The 14,877-nt window shown below is 37.6% G+C and overlaps 1 pseudogene; it reads left to right on the top strand.

Annotated features, from left to right (window-relative positions):
* The first annotated feature begins 12,653 nt into the window (after positions 1 to 12,653).
* Positions 12,654 to 14,517, top strand: LOC149266485 (heat shock cognate 70 kDa protein-like; annotated as a pseudogene).
* Positions 14,518 to 14,877: the final 360 nt, after the last annotated feature.

Genomic DNA, 14,877 nt, shown 5'->3' with positions numbered 1-14,877 from the left:
AGAGAGTTGCAGAGCTCTATCAGAGTGGCTGGGGTTGCCCAATCCTTAATGAATTGGATCTTGGCTGGATCAACATGCACCCCCTGTTCATCAATAATGTATCCTAGATACTAAACCTGGGTCACGCCAAAAGTGCATTTGTCCAAATTGGCACATAACTTGTGTTGCCGCAGTGTTTGGAGAACCAGTCGGATGTGGTGGAGGTGATCTTCCCAACATTGGTTGTAGATGACGATGTCATCCAAGTATACCACTTAAAATGAGTTGGTGAATGGCCACAAGATGTCATCCATCAGCCTCATAAAGGTTGCAGGGGCATTCGTCAACCTGAAAGTCATAACCAACCATTTGAAAAGGCCCTCCTTGGATTTGAAGGTAGTCTTCTATTATCACTAAACAAATTTCAAAGAAAAGGGGTAAGGTAAGGAAGAATTGGTCTTGGTCACTTTCGTGTTCCTTTCATGCATAAGAAGCACTTGGCAAGCTCAGGGTCAGCATACATCAGAGTTCTCCATTTCAACTCAAGTAAGGTAGTTAGCACTCAAGAAGAAGAATGTAGCTTTGAGGAAGTCAAAAAGGAAATTGATGTCTACCAACCTTGAGATTGCCCAATTCAAGGAAAGGGATTACTTACAAGGTATAAACATCAAGCAAAGGAGACAACATGGTCAGCAGAAGGATTCGAAGACAAGCATAAGAATGAAAAGCATAAAAAGGGGGAACTTTCTCTCCTTTTTTTTAACCAGTCAACTTCTAGGAGCGTTTCGGAGCAGTTAAAAAACTCATCTCTAAAAAGTGAAAGAGGTTTTCATTCCTAAGATACTTAAGTACAAAAACCTCTTCCACTTTCTCCAAATACATTATGATCTGAGAGAAATTAATGACCAAAGTTGCGCTACGAAACTGCTGTAGGTGCAAGTTTTTCACAGGCATATTTCTCTGTTTGACACAGGTTTTTCAAAGACTCATTCTAGGAGGTAGGGAAGGTTTTTAAAAAAACCAAGAGAGGTTTTTGTTCAGCATGGAGTGGTTCACAAAATCATCCTTCAGTTTTTCCAAATACATTTTTTACGATAAGTTATGAGCTCTGTCCCAAGACCTATTTTTCAGCCAGAACAGAGCAAGGGACAGTCTCCTAGTTTCTAGGAACACCAAAAGGATGAGTCATCAAGGGCCAGCTGGAAGGTTATGGGCTTCATCAAATTCGACTTCATGGAGTTTTATGTGTCAAAAGGAGTGTTTAATGCTTAGATAAGGTTGTTGTAATCATGATAAGGAGTTACACTCCTAGTTGTATTAGGTCTCTAAGACTGCTAGTTAGGTGTCATTTGAATTTAATAGTTAGTTTTGAGTGTCATTAGGTGTCAGCTCAGGTAGAATTCAAATTTTCCTCTTCCTAGAAGAGGAATCTAAGAATGTAAAGAGCTCTATATATAGCAGAACATGTACAAAGGGTTGGAAATTTTATGCAAAAGCTTGTATTTGGCCTATGTAAGACTCATTTTCAGTAATACATGCTTGACTTTACTTCTCAGGATTCATGAAGGATTTTTTATGTTCAGAATATGTGATGTTGTCATTTTCTTAATTCTTACAGTGGTATGGATGTATAATCACTCAGAATTCACTGAATGTGCTCTGACTTCCTGTATACATTTATAAACTGTGTGGTCCCATATGAGTTTATGTTCTGAATGTTTAAATGTTGAATGCCCTGACTTCCATGTAAGGTTGAGTTCATTGTTATATTGAGGTGTTGTTGACTCCATAAGCCCAATGGATAGTTGTTTAATGTGTTCCCACCATTCATATTTTTCACAGTTGTTCTATAAGAGTTAGCCATCTTATCTTTAATCAAAATCATTAATCCATCAAGAGAGAGCCCTCTCAGGTTGAGGAGGCTAAGCCTCAGCCTAAAGTAGGTTTGAAATAGTTACTTAGAGTCAACCTGACCAGCAGCCTATTAGGGCCTGATTTTGAGATAACATTTTGGTGCGTCTGCCGGGAGCCTGAAGATTATTCATTCCCGAAATCATGAAGCTGAACTTCTGAAGGTAGCAGGAGCTCAGAAGGTTTTTGAGGCTGCAAAACTACCTTGGCAACTCCACACATCGAATAAGAAATTGGAAGGTGACTCCACTGCTATAAGATCAGTAGCTTGATGAAGTTTCAAGATGAATTCCACTGCAAGAATGAATGCCAGGTATGCTCCTATGAATCGGTCTCATATCCCTGGTTTTCCAAATCCTATGCCAGAGGTTGATTGGTTAGAGGATCTTCCGATATTCAAAGATGAAAAGAAAGACAATGCTGCTCTTCATTTGGTTAGGTTTCATATGCATGTACGTAGTCTTAAGGTTCATTTTCCTGAGGATTGTCTCATGAGGATGTTTATGACCACTTTAGTAGGAAAAGCATGGTCTTGGTATAAAAGTTTGGAAAATGGTTCATTATATTCTCTTGCTGATTTCCATGATGTGTTCTATGACTTGTATAAAGATTGTCATCCCTCCTTATTGCTGGTCAAAGATTGTTGTAAACATTCTACGAGTTTTATTCAATATTTGGAGGATTGTTATGATGATGATGAATTTATGGATGAAGAAATTTTAGAGGCTCTTCATAACAATGCATTTCAACACCAAGAAGAAAGTATAACATCTCATGAAACGCAGCATGAAGATCAGCATTGGTTTATTTGTGAAAACCATGTTACATCCTTTGATATGAATGAAAAGATGCAGCAGATTTGTCAGTCTTTTGATCATAAAGAATATGAAATTGATTGCAAACACCAAGAAGAAGTACTGGAAGATAGATTTTATAACCCTCAGGCAGAAGAAAAGGTTGTTCATTTTTGTAATTCCTTGCAGCAGCTTGCATCAAAGAATGATCTTTATAATGAAGAAAATTACATTGTGTGTGGGCATCATGCAGAAAGGCAGTTGGATAGCACATCAAAGGAATTTTGTGTGGCTAAGGATCAGTTGTCTGAAGATTTAGAGTGTTATGATGATTATCAAAATAACCATGTTTTCTTTGACCCTATAAGTGAATACATGGCAAAGCTTTGCACACCAGTATTTCATTTTCATTTGCATTATGAAGATCAGGTACATTATAAGTTGATTTGGTCATCTCACTATCATGGTTATTTTGAGGTTGAGTGCAGTCAAGAGCCTCTTATATCAGAGAGGACAATTTATTGGCTTTATTGGAAGTTTCATGTTCCTTGAGCTACACGTGGAGATTGCAGCTGATAGGGTAGGTAGGAATGTGCAAATAAGCTCAGGGTAGGTTGACTGAGCATTTATTTCAGTAGGTGCAGTTTGAATTCTTCTTACAAAGAATCATTCAAGGCTTGAGGAGAAGATTGGGCAGAAGTTCAAAGTTTTCTTCTAGAGGATAAGGCACTGGAACTGCAGGTTCTTAGTGTACCAAAAGGGCACACTATCCCAAGTGGAGCCACTGTTATCACTAAACAAATTTCAAAGAAAAGGGGTAAGGTAAGGAAGAATTGGTCTTGGTCACTTTCGTGTTCCTTTCATGCATAAGAAGCACTTGGCAAGCTCAGGGTCAGCATACATCAGAGTTCTCCATTTCAACTCAAGCAAGGTAGTTAGCACTCAAGAAGAAGAATGTAGCTTTGAGTAAGTCAAAAAGGAAATTGATGTCTACCAACCTTGAGATTGCTCAATTCAAGGAAAGGGAAAGGAAACATGCAATTGAAAAGGCAAATTGAAGATCTAAAGACACAACTAAGCCAACATGAAGGACATTCTTAACTAAGAAAAATCACATAGCAAGTAAGGTTAAGTCCTTAAATTTTGATGATTTACCTTTTTGAATTTTTCCTTGAAGAATGATGCCTCTGCATTCAGTTTTGAACAACTTTAGGACAGATGAAAGGGACATTCCAAGATAAAGAAGCTCAAGACAGTCGAAATTTTGGCATTAAGCTATGTTTTTGTGATTACACAGCAGTTTCGTAGCGCGCTACGAAACTGCTGAAGATAATGCCTAATGCACAGCAGTTTCGTAGTGCGCTACGAAACTGCTGTAGCTGCCTATTTTGATGTAGTTGACCAATTTTGAGGGACAAAAGGGAAACCTTTTTGAAAGGGAGTTTCTGAAGAATGATCATTTACACAATACAAGCATCCAGCAAGGGAAAAACGGGCAAAGGAAAAGCATATATGAACCATAAGCCATTTGTTATAAAAGTGATCACAGCTACTATTGTTCATCATACTTCAGGCAGCGTTGAAGAGGTTTTGTCTTCATACAGGTGCATGGGCAAGGTATACACATGAAAAACATGATATTCCAAAACATTTTGTGTAATCAAAGAAGAACAACAGGGATAATTGATTTCGAATATCCTTGTGGAGACCAAAAGCAAAAAGGGAGGAACTTTGTTTCCCTGTTTTTACCAGTCAACTTCTAGAAGAGTTTCTGAGCAGTTAAAAACTCATCTCTGAAAAGTGAAAGAGGTTTTCATTCCTAAGATACTGAAATACAAAAACCTCTTCCACTTTCTTCAAATCCATTATGATCTGGGAGAAATGAAGGACCAAACTTGCGCTACGAAACTGCTGTAGGTGCAGTTTTTCAAAAAATCAAAATTTCCTGTTTTACACATCTTCTTCAAGGATCAATTCTGGACAGCTGGAGTAGTGTTTCAAAAAACCAAAAGAGGTTTTTGTTCAGCATGGATTGGTTCACAAAAGCCTCCTTCAGGTTTTCCAAATACATTTTTTACGAGAAGTTATGAGCTCTGTCCCAAGACCTATTTTTCAGCCAGAACAGAGCAAGGGACAGTCTACTAGTTTCTAGGAACACCAAAAGGATGAGTCATCAAGGGCCAGCTGGAAGGTTATGGGCTTCATAAAATTCGACTTCATGGAGTTTTGTGTGTCAAAAGGAGTGTTTAATGCTTAGATAAGGTTGTTGTAATCATGATAAGGAGATACACTCCTAGTTGTATTAGGTCTCTAGGACTGCTAGTTAGGTGTCATTTGCATTTAATAGTTAGTTTTGAGTGTCATTAGGTGTCAGGTCAGGTAGAATTCGAATTTTCCTCATCCTAGAAGAGGAATCTAAGTTGTGTAAAGAGCTCTATATATAGCAGAAGAGCTGATGTACAAAGGGTTGGAAATTTTTATGGAAAAACTTGTATTTGGCATATGTAAGACTCATTTTCAATAATACATGCTTGATTTTACTTCTCAGGATTCATGAAGGGTTTTTTATGTTCAGAATAGGTGATGTTGTCCTTTTCTTAATTCTTACAGTGGTATGGATGTATAATCACTCAGAATTCACTGAATGTGCTCTGACTTCCTGTATACATGCATAAACTGTGTGGTCCCTTATGAGTTTATGTTTTGAATGTTTAAACGCTGAATTCCCTGACTTCCATGTAAGGTTGAGTTCATTGTTATATTGAGGTGTTGTTGACTCCATAAGCCCAATGGATAGTTTTGTTTAATGTGTTTCCACCATTCATATTTTTCACAGTTGTTCTATAAGAGTTAGCCATCTTATCTTTAATCAAAATCATTAATACATCAAGAGAGAGCCCTCTCAGGTTGAGGAGGTTAAGCCTCAGCCTAAAGTCAGTTTGAAATAGTTACTTGAAGTCTTCGTGGTCTGCAGCCTTCCAGGGCCTGATTTTGAGATAACATCTTCCACACATCGGAGGCTTCGATTGTTACTTGGTGATATCCATACTTCAAGTTGATCTTGCTGAAATATTTGGCCCCCTTGCGTTGGTCTAGAAAGTCATCAATTCATGGGATTGGGTACCTATTCAAGATAGTGATCTTGTTCAGCACCTGATAGTCAACACGGAGTCTCCAAGTCCCATCCTTCTTCTGTACCAACATGATCATACTCCCATAGGGTGATGAAATCAGTCCGATGTGGCCTTTCTGCAAAAACTCCTGAATTTGCCTCTTGATTTCATCATTCTCTAGAACAAGGCACGAATAGATTGGTCCATTGGAAAATGATGCACCTGGGATCAGATCGATGGAGTGCATGACCTGAAAATGCAGAGGCACCCCAGCGGGGGAGGTGAAGATGTCCTCGTAGTCGTCCACGACATTGTCCATTTGTTGTTTTTGTGCAGAGGGGCCCTGTCTGGAGGTCATGTCCATCGTCTTCTTCTTTCCCTGAGGGCGTATCATTAGGAAAACAAATTTCTTGGTTTTGGAAATGAGCTTACTGCATTTTTTTGCAATAACCAATGAGATGGCGGTAGGTTGTGTTACCTCTGGTATCCTGTACAAATTATTTCCAAAGGTAACAATAACAGCACGAGGCCTTAACTCACACATAGCATGTCGCTTCGAAAAGTATGGTTGGCCTAATAATACATCAAAAACATCAAGAGGAGAAACGTAGAATAATACCTCATCTGTGAAGGGCTTGATGTTGTATGGAAGGTGTTACTCCTGGCTGACGCAAAGATCTCATCCTAGGTGAAGCCACCTGATGGTGTACGGTGGTGCGTGTGTTGTGGTCAGTAAGCCCAGGTGCTTCACGACCTCAGCTAAAATGAGGTTATTTTTGCTTTTGTTGTTGACAATGAACTATACCGGGAACCCTTTACCCACATCTGGGAGTGTAAGAGGCGCTCCTCCTCCTCTGTATCTTCGGGTTCCTCCTTCTGGATATCCGTGGTGGAAATGGTGGCGTTGGTCTCTGCATTGATAATCTAATTCCCTTTTTCATTCCCCTTGTCGAGTTCTGACTCAGAGTCGAAACACACATCTGATTCATAAGCCTTCAGCTTGGCCACCAGTGACTTCTTGGACCAACACTCACTTGTGTTGTGAGTGGAGCTCTTATAGAACTCACACCACTTTCCTGTGTCCTTCTTCAGCTTCGTGGTGTTGTTCTTTGATTGCGGCTTTAGCGGGTTGTCCAGGGATACCCCGCCTTGGCTTTGTACTTTGTTTTGCGGTTTGGTGGCACCTTTCCTTTGCTTCGAATTCGCAGATCCAAAGTCTTGCTCTTTCTGTTTAGTCTTTTGCTCGATCTTAACAACATATTAGTACGCCATGCCGAGTGAGGAGAAGTCCATGAAATCCATCTCATCCTAGATGTACATGTGTAGGAAACTGTGGTACTTGAGTACCAAATGTTTCTCAGAATCCTTGATACCCAACTTCGTGCGAAGGGTATGAAAAATATTGGTAAACTCTGGCACATCTTGGTCCCTTCCCTACCACAGTGTGGTCCAATTTATGTATTTATCCTCATAGCTCCTGATAGGGTAGTACTACTCCTTGATGGCATCCTGGAATGAAATCCATGTGGGTGCAGCTGAAAATAGTGAGGGCGTACTTTCATCCTTTTGCTCACAGTAGGTTTCCCACCAGTCCTTAATGTGGGGGGCGGATTTGAGAAGATAAAAAGTAATATTTCCTCGCTGGAAAAATCATTAACAGAAAAATATCATTCTAGCATATTTAACCATTTATCTATGACATATGCATCTATTTTTCCCTCAAATATGGGAATGTCAAAGTTTACTTGTACCTTAAAATGAGTGGCACCTCTAGAGTGGCTATTGGATGTGGATGTGGATGGGCAATTGTTGAAGGATATCCTCGAGCAATATTTTGATAGGATCTCCTACTCCCTTGTATTTCTTTTCTTCCCCCATGGGAGGATGTCGAGATTTGTGAGGCTGGTCTTGCAAAGGTTCGAAAAGTTCAAGCCCTAACTCCTTATATCCCGACCTCATTGGGGACATGCAAAGAAAAACAGAAAAAGAGAAGACCGCTTTGACACCACTGATTTGAATTTAAATGGGAATGCAACAAATTACAAATATAACCATAAATACAAAGATGCAATAGAAATAACACTTCATTTCTTAATATCAAATACTAAAATATGCTTACAAACATAATGGAAATAAGACTAGCTCAAGCGATGGTAGCTTATCTCTGAGAAGAGATGTGGGGGCTACATGCCTTTGAACTGTGTTACAATGAGGCTTGAGAGCCTATTTATTATTGAGAAGCAATGGGAAACCCAAAACATCCAAAAACCTAACCCTACGAGATGAAACACCAAACTATGGGCCCCGTTGGGGTAAATTGATACATCAACTTCCCGGGGTCATAACTTTGGCATGCGATCTCCATTTGATGTATATGATACCTCATTAGAAATATCTATCCAAGGACTACAACTGATGATAGCGAATACCGAGATAATTTTTCATATTCGCCACAGTGATTTCCCCAAAAAATGTCGTTTAGGGCCTCAAAACGGCTCCAGAAGTTCAGAACCTGAAAATTGCCAAAAAAAGTAAATTGTGCTACAATTAAGGCAACTGAAAAACTGAAAGAAACAATGGTAGGGGTCCAAGTGGAATAGGTAGGTGGCCACCAATATCCACCTTGATCAATGCTTGGATCTTTGAACATGTTGAGCCCGATGTGAGGACCACTTATTTGAAGTTTTCACCATACTTCTAGGAAATATTTCCTATCAAGGAGTCTATTATTAATCGATGTTGTTAGATGAAGGATATATGGGTTAAATATTTAGTTAGATTTTTTGGTGGGTCTTCAACATCAAAGGTACGTGGTAGTGGGGTAGTTATTGCTTTCAAGCCTGGAGAGATCTTCCATTTCCGCTGGTATAATGGAGAGGGCTAAAATAACGTAGCAGAGCTACTAGCATTATGGGAAGTAACATTATGTGCTAGATGGTTCAAATTGGATGAGCTTGGCATCCTCGGAGACTCAAAATTAATCATTTACTGGGTTAACATGAGAGTTTCTTTTGAGTCCTTTTATGTTTTGAAATTGGAAGAAGAGGATAAGTTTTTTTTTAGTTCATTCAAGAGAATTTCATTCTCACACATATATAGAGAACAAAACTATGTGGCATATGGACTATTTAAGGAGGGTTGCAACATTGATCAAGGTTTGATCATATTTTTATGAGAAAAACACATTCCTTCATTCTAGGTCAATTAAGATATGAAGGATAGGATCGACATGCTATCCATGTGAACATTTTATTTATGTACTAAGTAATCTAGGACTTTCAGTATCATATTTTAGAGAATGAAGGTTCACAGAAAATTTGAGACGAATCTTTCTTATCCACGTGTGTGTGCTTCCATTAGATTAGTACTATTACTTCTATTTTAGAGTCTCACTTTCTTCCCCCCCATATTGAAAGAACCTTCATACATCTACAACTAAACATTCATAAGGCACACTCTCTTGCTCATTCAAAAGCAGATGTGTGATTCTCTCTCATGCTACTTGATTAAGCCAAGGCAAACCTTGAAGTAAATGAACTTCGAGCTGCATTTTTGGATGGGACTCCTACACCAAACGGTGTGAGGTCTAATTAGGACGTCATATCAGACAGATCCCATGTATCTTGGTGGTATCCAACACCATCAACAACATCCTACCCACAAGTTGGGCTTGTTGGGATTTCCACTCATCTGGCCAATGGGAGAGGATACTTGAGATGATTGTGATCCTTGCCTCTCATGTTAAGTGGTATCTCGCTCAAGTGGTAGGATGCAGGTGTTCTACCACTTGGTTCTTAAGGATTAAGGTGGGAAGATTAGTAGATGATATGATGGATGTGATCCTTACCTCTCATGGCAATTTGCATCTTGCTTATTCTCATTAGATAATGGGATGGTTGTGATCCTTTCCCGTTAAGTTGTATCTCAACTATTGTCCTTGGATATAGGGTAGTAGCTTGAGCTCTCTATGATGGTTCTTCTTCGTTATATTTGAGTGTTTAAAAAATGAGCAAAGATGAGAAAATACGGGATATGGCATGATGCAATGCTGATGATGACATGACTTTTGAGATGAGATTCATGATGCAGTCAGTAATTCCTTAGGGAGAAATTCCATCCATTGGAGATCCTTCCTCATCTCGAGAGACCCCTTCTAGCTCTTGAAAGAATTAAATTTGGTCAAGGAAAATTATTATTTTTAAGGTGAAACCCACATGTGCACAAAATCACAAGTCGTCCTGGGTAAGATAATTCAACCCCTTGAGTCTCATATAAATAGATCATATGTCACATCACCTTAGAGCATCATCAACACATCTCATCTTCTCTTGGATTAGTTCGACTACTTATAAAATTGTAGGTTATTTTCACACGTGAAGAGAAGAGAGAGAGTATTTTGTATTGGTCGAAATTCATCTTCTGTTTTGGGACATTGACTAGCGTTGACCAACCTTTGATTGGGTCTGACTTTGGTTTGTTCGAGTTTGAAAATATCTGTTTTGGAAGGCCAAACTGTTTAGGAGAGAGATCGAACTTTTCTGGGTTGTTCGACCATCTTTGGCCAAAAACCTTGACTAAAGTTGACTGCAGTTTTGTGGAGGTTTAACTATAGGTCTTCTCTCTCCTTTGATCGAGTTCTTGTTGATTGTCTTTTACCAAGCTTGGAAGGCCGCATCCTTTGGCTATTGACCTAGCTATTTTGGAGGAAATTTGACCATGGACTATTGACTGGTTAAGACATGCTTGACTATTGTTGATAGCTATTGAGGTTGACGAAAAATAACAGAATTTGACTTGGACCATATTTGATTGTATTACTCTCTTTTGATTGGATATTAGATATTAGATTTAATCTGTCAAGGCTTTGATCCTTTGTCCCATTGTTGATGAATTGGAACATTGTATATCTTTGTTGAACATTTGATGAAAATATAACATAAGAATAATTTTGAAAGGGTTTTCCCCCTTATGGGGTTTGTTCCCTTGCATTTGACCAAATACTGTGTCTCTCTTATTCTTGGTTGTCTTCTATTGTGCTTTGGTTTAGTGTTCTATCTAGAATTGCTTATTGTTGCTAGAAGATTGGATTCTATTGGATAAATTGATTGCTAATTGAAAAAGAATTGGAATAAGTGATTTTGTTAAACATAGAACATTGGGAAATTAATAGGGTCGTATCAAAGATTCATAGAAAATTATACTAAGATAGCTTCCCTACTGTTTCATATTTTAACAAAATCTGTAAATTTTTCTTGAAATGATCAATGTCAGCTAGCTTTTGATACCCTTAAAGAAAAACTATCCACGACCCCCCTCATGTGAGGTTCTAATTGGTCTCTACCTTTTGACATCCATACTAATGCCTCAAATACAACTATTTAGGCTATATTAAGACAAAAGGAGGAACACAAACCATATGTCATCTATTATGTCAGCCAAATTTCAACCATGGTTGATTTAAACTATATAGTTACTGAAAAATAATTCCTTCTTGTAGTACATGCCAATAAAATATATAAATTTAATATTCAAATAAATATAATATTAAAATAATACTATATATTATTATATTATAATATATGTTTGTTATATAATTAGTTATATTATAATTAATATATATTTTTATTTTTGTTTATTTATATATATATATATATATAATAGAATTATATAATGAGTTATAATATATATAATTTATTAACTATCATAATATATAGAATTATTAACACTTTGGCACGAAGGAGTGTATTATTTTTGCCATAGTGAGAGGGTTGAAGATAAAATTTACTCTTTTAGATTGTCTAACTTTTGTTAAGTCAGTAAAACTATGGTGATCTAGAAATAGAAATAAAAGCTTAAAAAATCTTAATTAATCTCTTACTTTCTTTAAATAGTATAAACCATATTAATCTTATTAGATGTTATTCATCATGATCATGATCATGTGAAAAGAAAATATATATATATATATATATATATAATATTAATTATAAATAAATATTATATACTTATTTAATTATAAAAATTTTAATCAGTAATGTTACATTAATATATAGTAGTATTTTATATCTTAATAGTTAATTAAAATTATATATTAATAATTAATATATAGTTATTTACCTATTAAAAATATATATTATCAATATAAATTTAAGCATAATAAATGTCATTACAATCTATTTTTAATTTTTTGGTTTTAAAAGTTATTTTATTATTATGCTTTTGCTTTAAAACTAAATAAAAACTCTCTTGGAAATTGCAGTTTTTTTTAAAGCTATGAACAATAACAAAAGCTTAAAAAAAAATTGGGATGTAGCAAGAAAAAGGAAATCTGATTTACAGTTTACAGTTGTACAGTTTAAATTTAATAGATAAATAAAATTCAATAATTTAAAAAATAAATAATATATTTGGTTAACGTAAAATAATATAATATATTAAAAATTTATAACTAAAATATTAATTTATACCAAATTTACAATAATAACAATTTAAAATATATATATATATATATATATATTTTTAAATTTTCACGCTGTGAAATGTTAAAGTTGGATGTTAAAGTCCAACTGTTTCATTTGATTATATGTTTCATGGACGATTTAGTAAAAGTATAAATCAGAAAACACGCAACTTAGAGATGAAATAGAAACTTCCCATAAGAGACATCTGCTTTACACACATTAAAGCAACTCCGTACATTAAAGCATCTGCTTTACACACATTAAAAGAAGTTAGAGTCATATTGCACCTCCATAGTAACTGGTTTTTGGCCCTCACACTCCGGCATACAGAGTTCTTATTTTCTTTATTTGGCGGTGACTTATCTTCTGGTGGTTCGTCGTTTTCTACAGTCGAGATGGATGGTAAAGGCAAAGGAAAGGCTATTGGTGTCGATCTTGGAACAACCTACAGCTGCGTTGCAGTATGGCAACATGACAGAGTTGCGATCATTGTCAATGATGAAGGAAACCGAACCACTCCTTCCGTCGTTGCGTTTACCCCATCTGAGAGGCTCGTTGGGGACGGTGCCAAGTATCAGAGCGCCATAAATCCTTACAATACCGTCTTCGATGTCAAAAGACTCATTGGAAGGCGATTCACCGATCCCTCTGTGCAGAGTGACATGAAACTTTGGCCCTTCACTGTTGTCTCTGGACGCAATGGCAATCCTCTCGTCCAAGTTGATTACAGAGGCGAGCGGAAGCAGTTTACAGCCGAAGAGATATCCTCAATGGTTTTAGTGAAAATGAAGACCATAGCGGAAACATATCTTGGCTCTGATGTCAAGGATGCTGTGATCACTGTGCCTGCTTATTTCAGTGATTCTCAGAGGAAAGCTACTAAAGATGCTGCTCTTATTGCTGGACTTAATGAGAATCATTAACGAACCGACAGCGGGAGCTATGGCTTATGGGTTTGACACTGAACTTTACTTGTCCAATCATAAGAAGACAATCCTGGTTTTTGACTTGGGTGGAGGTACCTTCGATGTTTCTATTCTCACTCTTCAGAATAGCCAATTTGTGGTAAAGGCTGTTGGAGGGGACATGCATCTGGGCGGTGAAGATTTTGACAATAGGGTGCTTAATTATTGTGTTCAGGAGTTCAAGAAAAAGCACAAAATGGATTTGAGTACAAGTGCAAAAGCTCTTCGGAGACTCCGATCAGAATGTGAGAGGGCAAAAAGAAGTCTGTCTTCTGCTGTGGAAACTGTGATTGATATTGACTCTCTCTACGAAGGAATAGACTTTCACATCAAAATTGCAAGGGCCAAGTTCGAAGCACTAAACTCTGAATTGTTCGAAAAGTGCATGGAAATGGTGGACAAGTGTCTGGAAGACGCTACGATGACCAAAGAAGAGATTGACCGTGTAGTGTTAGTGGGTGGTTCAACACGAATTCCAAAGGTACAGGAATTACTGCGGCAATTCTTCGGGGGAAAGCAACTCTGCAACAGTATCAATCCCGATGAAGCTGTTGCATACGGTGCTGCACTTCAGGCGGCGTCCATGAACAATGAAGGCGTCCATTTAGTCCTTATGGACGTCACAGCTTTGAGTCTTGGAATCGAGAGTAAAGGTGGTGTCATGTCTGTGGTCGTTCCCAGAAATACTCCTATTCCCACTCGAAGGGAGGGAAATTTTACTACAACGTTGGACAATCAAGTAAATGTATGTTTTCCAGTTTATGAAGGTGAGAGAACTATGACAGCAGACAACAATTTGCTGGGCAAATTTTCTTTGCGTGGAATTCCAGCAGCGAGATGTGGAGTGCCAAAGCTTAAAGCGGTGTTTGAACTGGACGCGGATGGAATTCTGAAAGTTTCAGCCCGGGAGAAGGGTAGCGGGGTAAGTAATCACATTGTTATAGCCAATGACTGTAGTCGGCTGAGCAAAGAGGAGATAGAGAGGATGGTGCGTGACGCAGAGCGGTTCCGGAGGGAAGATGAAGAAACCAAAAGGGATCGCACTGCCAAATCCGAATTGAAATGTTATATATACAACATGACAAGTAGAGTGAAAGAGGCGAAAGCCAAGGGGGCGATGAACACCAGAGGGTTGGAAGTTATAGAGCAAATGCTGAGCAGTGTGGAGGAATGGTTAGAGGAAAACGAGTGGGCGAAGGCCAAAGTACTGGAAGGGAAGTTGAAAATGTTGAAAGAGATATGCAGCCCATTCTCGAACAGATCACTCTTCTTCGATTTGCTATCCTTGGAATAAAATCGGTTGCAATAATATTTTGTATTCTGATCCTTTATGTCGAGGAGAAGGTTATTTTGTACTCTGATCCTTCTATTATGTCGTGTCTAGTAGAAGTTTCTTTTTGTATTCCGATGTTTATGTCGATTTCAGATTAGAGCTCAGAAAATTGAAATTTTATGTAATTTTTTTCCGCAGGTAACCAAGATCTAGACTGGATCTATAGTTGACAGCTATCTACCTTTCAATATATTAAAGGGCAAGCCCATAATAGAAATGATATATCAGGTGATTTTGGAGTAAAAATCAAGGATATAATGTGGACGACTTATGAGTGAGTGTGTATTAATGACGGTGAATATCAAATATCGTATTTCTGAA

The sequence above is a fragment of the Pinus tabuliformis genome, chromosome 6, assembly GCF_031772625.1.
Source record: "Pinus tabuliformis cultivar Carrire ecotype Pingquan chromosome 6, CPIR1, whole genome shotgun sequence".
NCBI classification, from domain to species: Eukaryota; Viridiplantae; Streptophyta; class Pinopsida; order Pinales; family Pinaceae; genus Pinus; species Pinus tabuliformis.
This window is presented reverse-complemented; position numbering and strand designations above follow the sequence as displayed.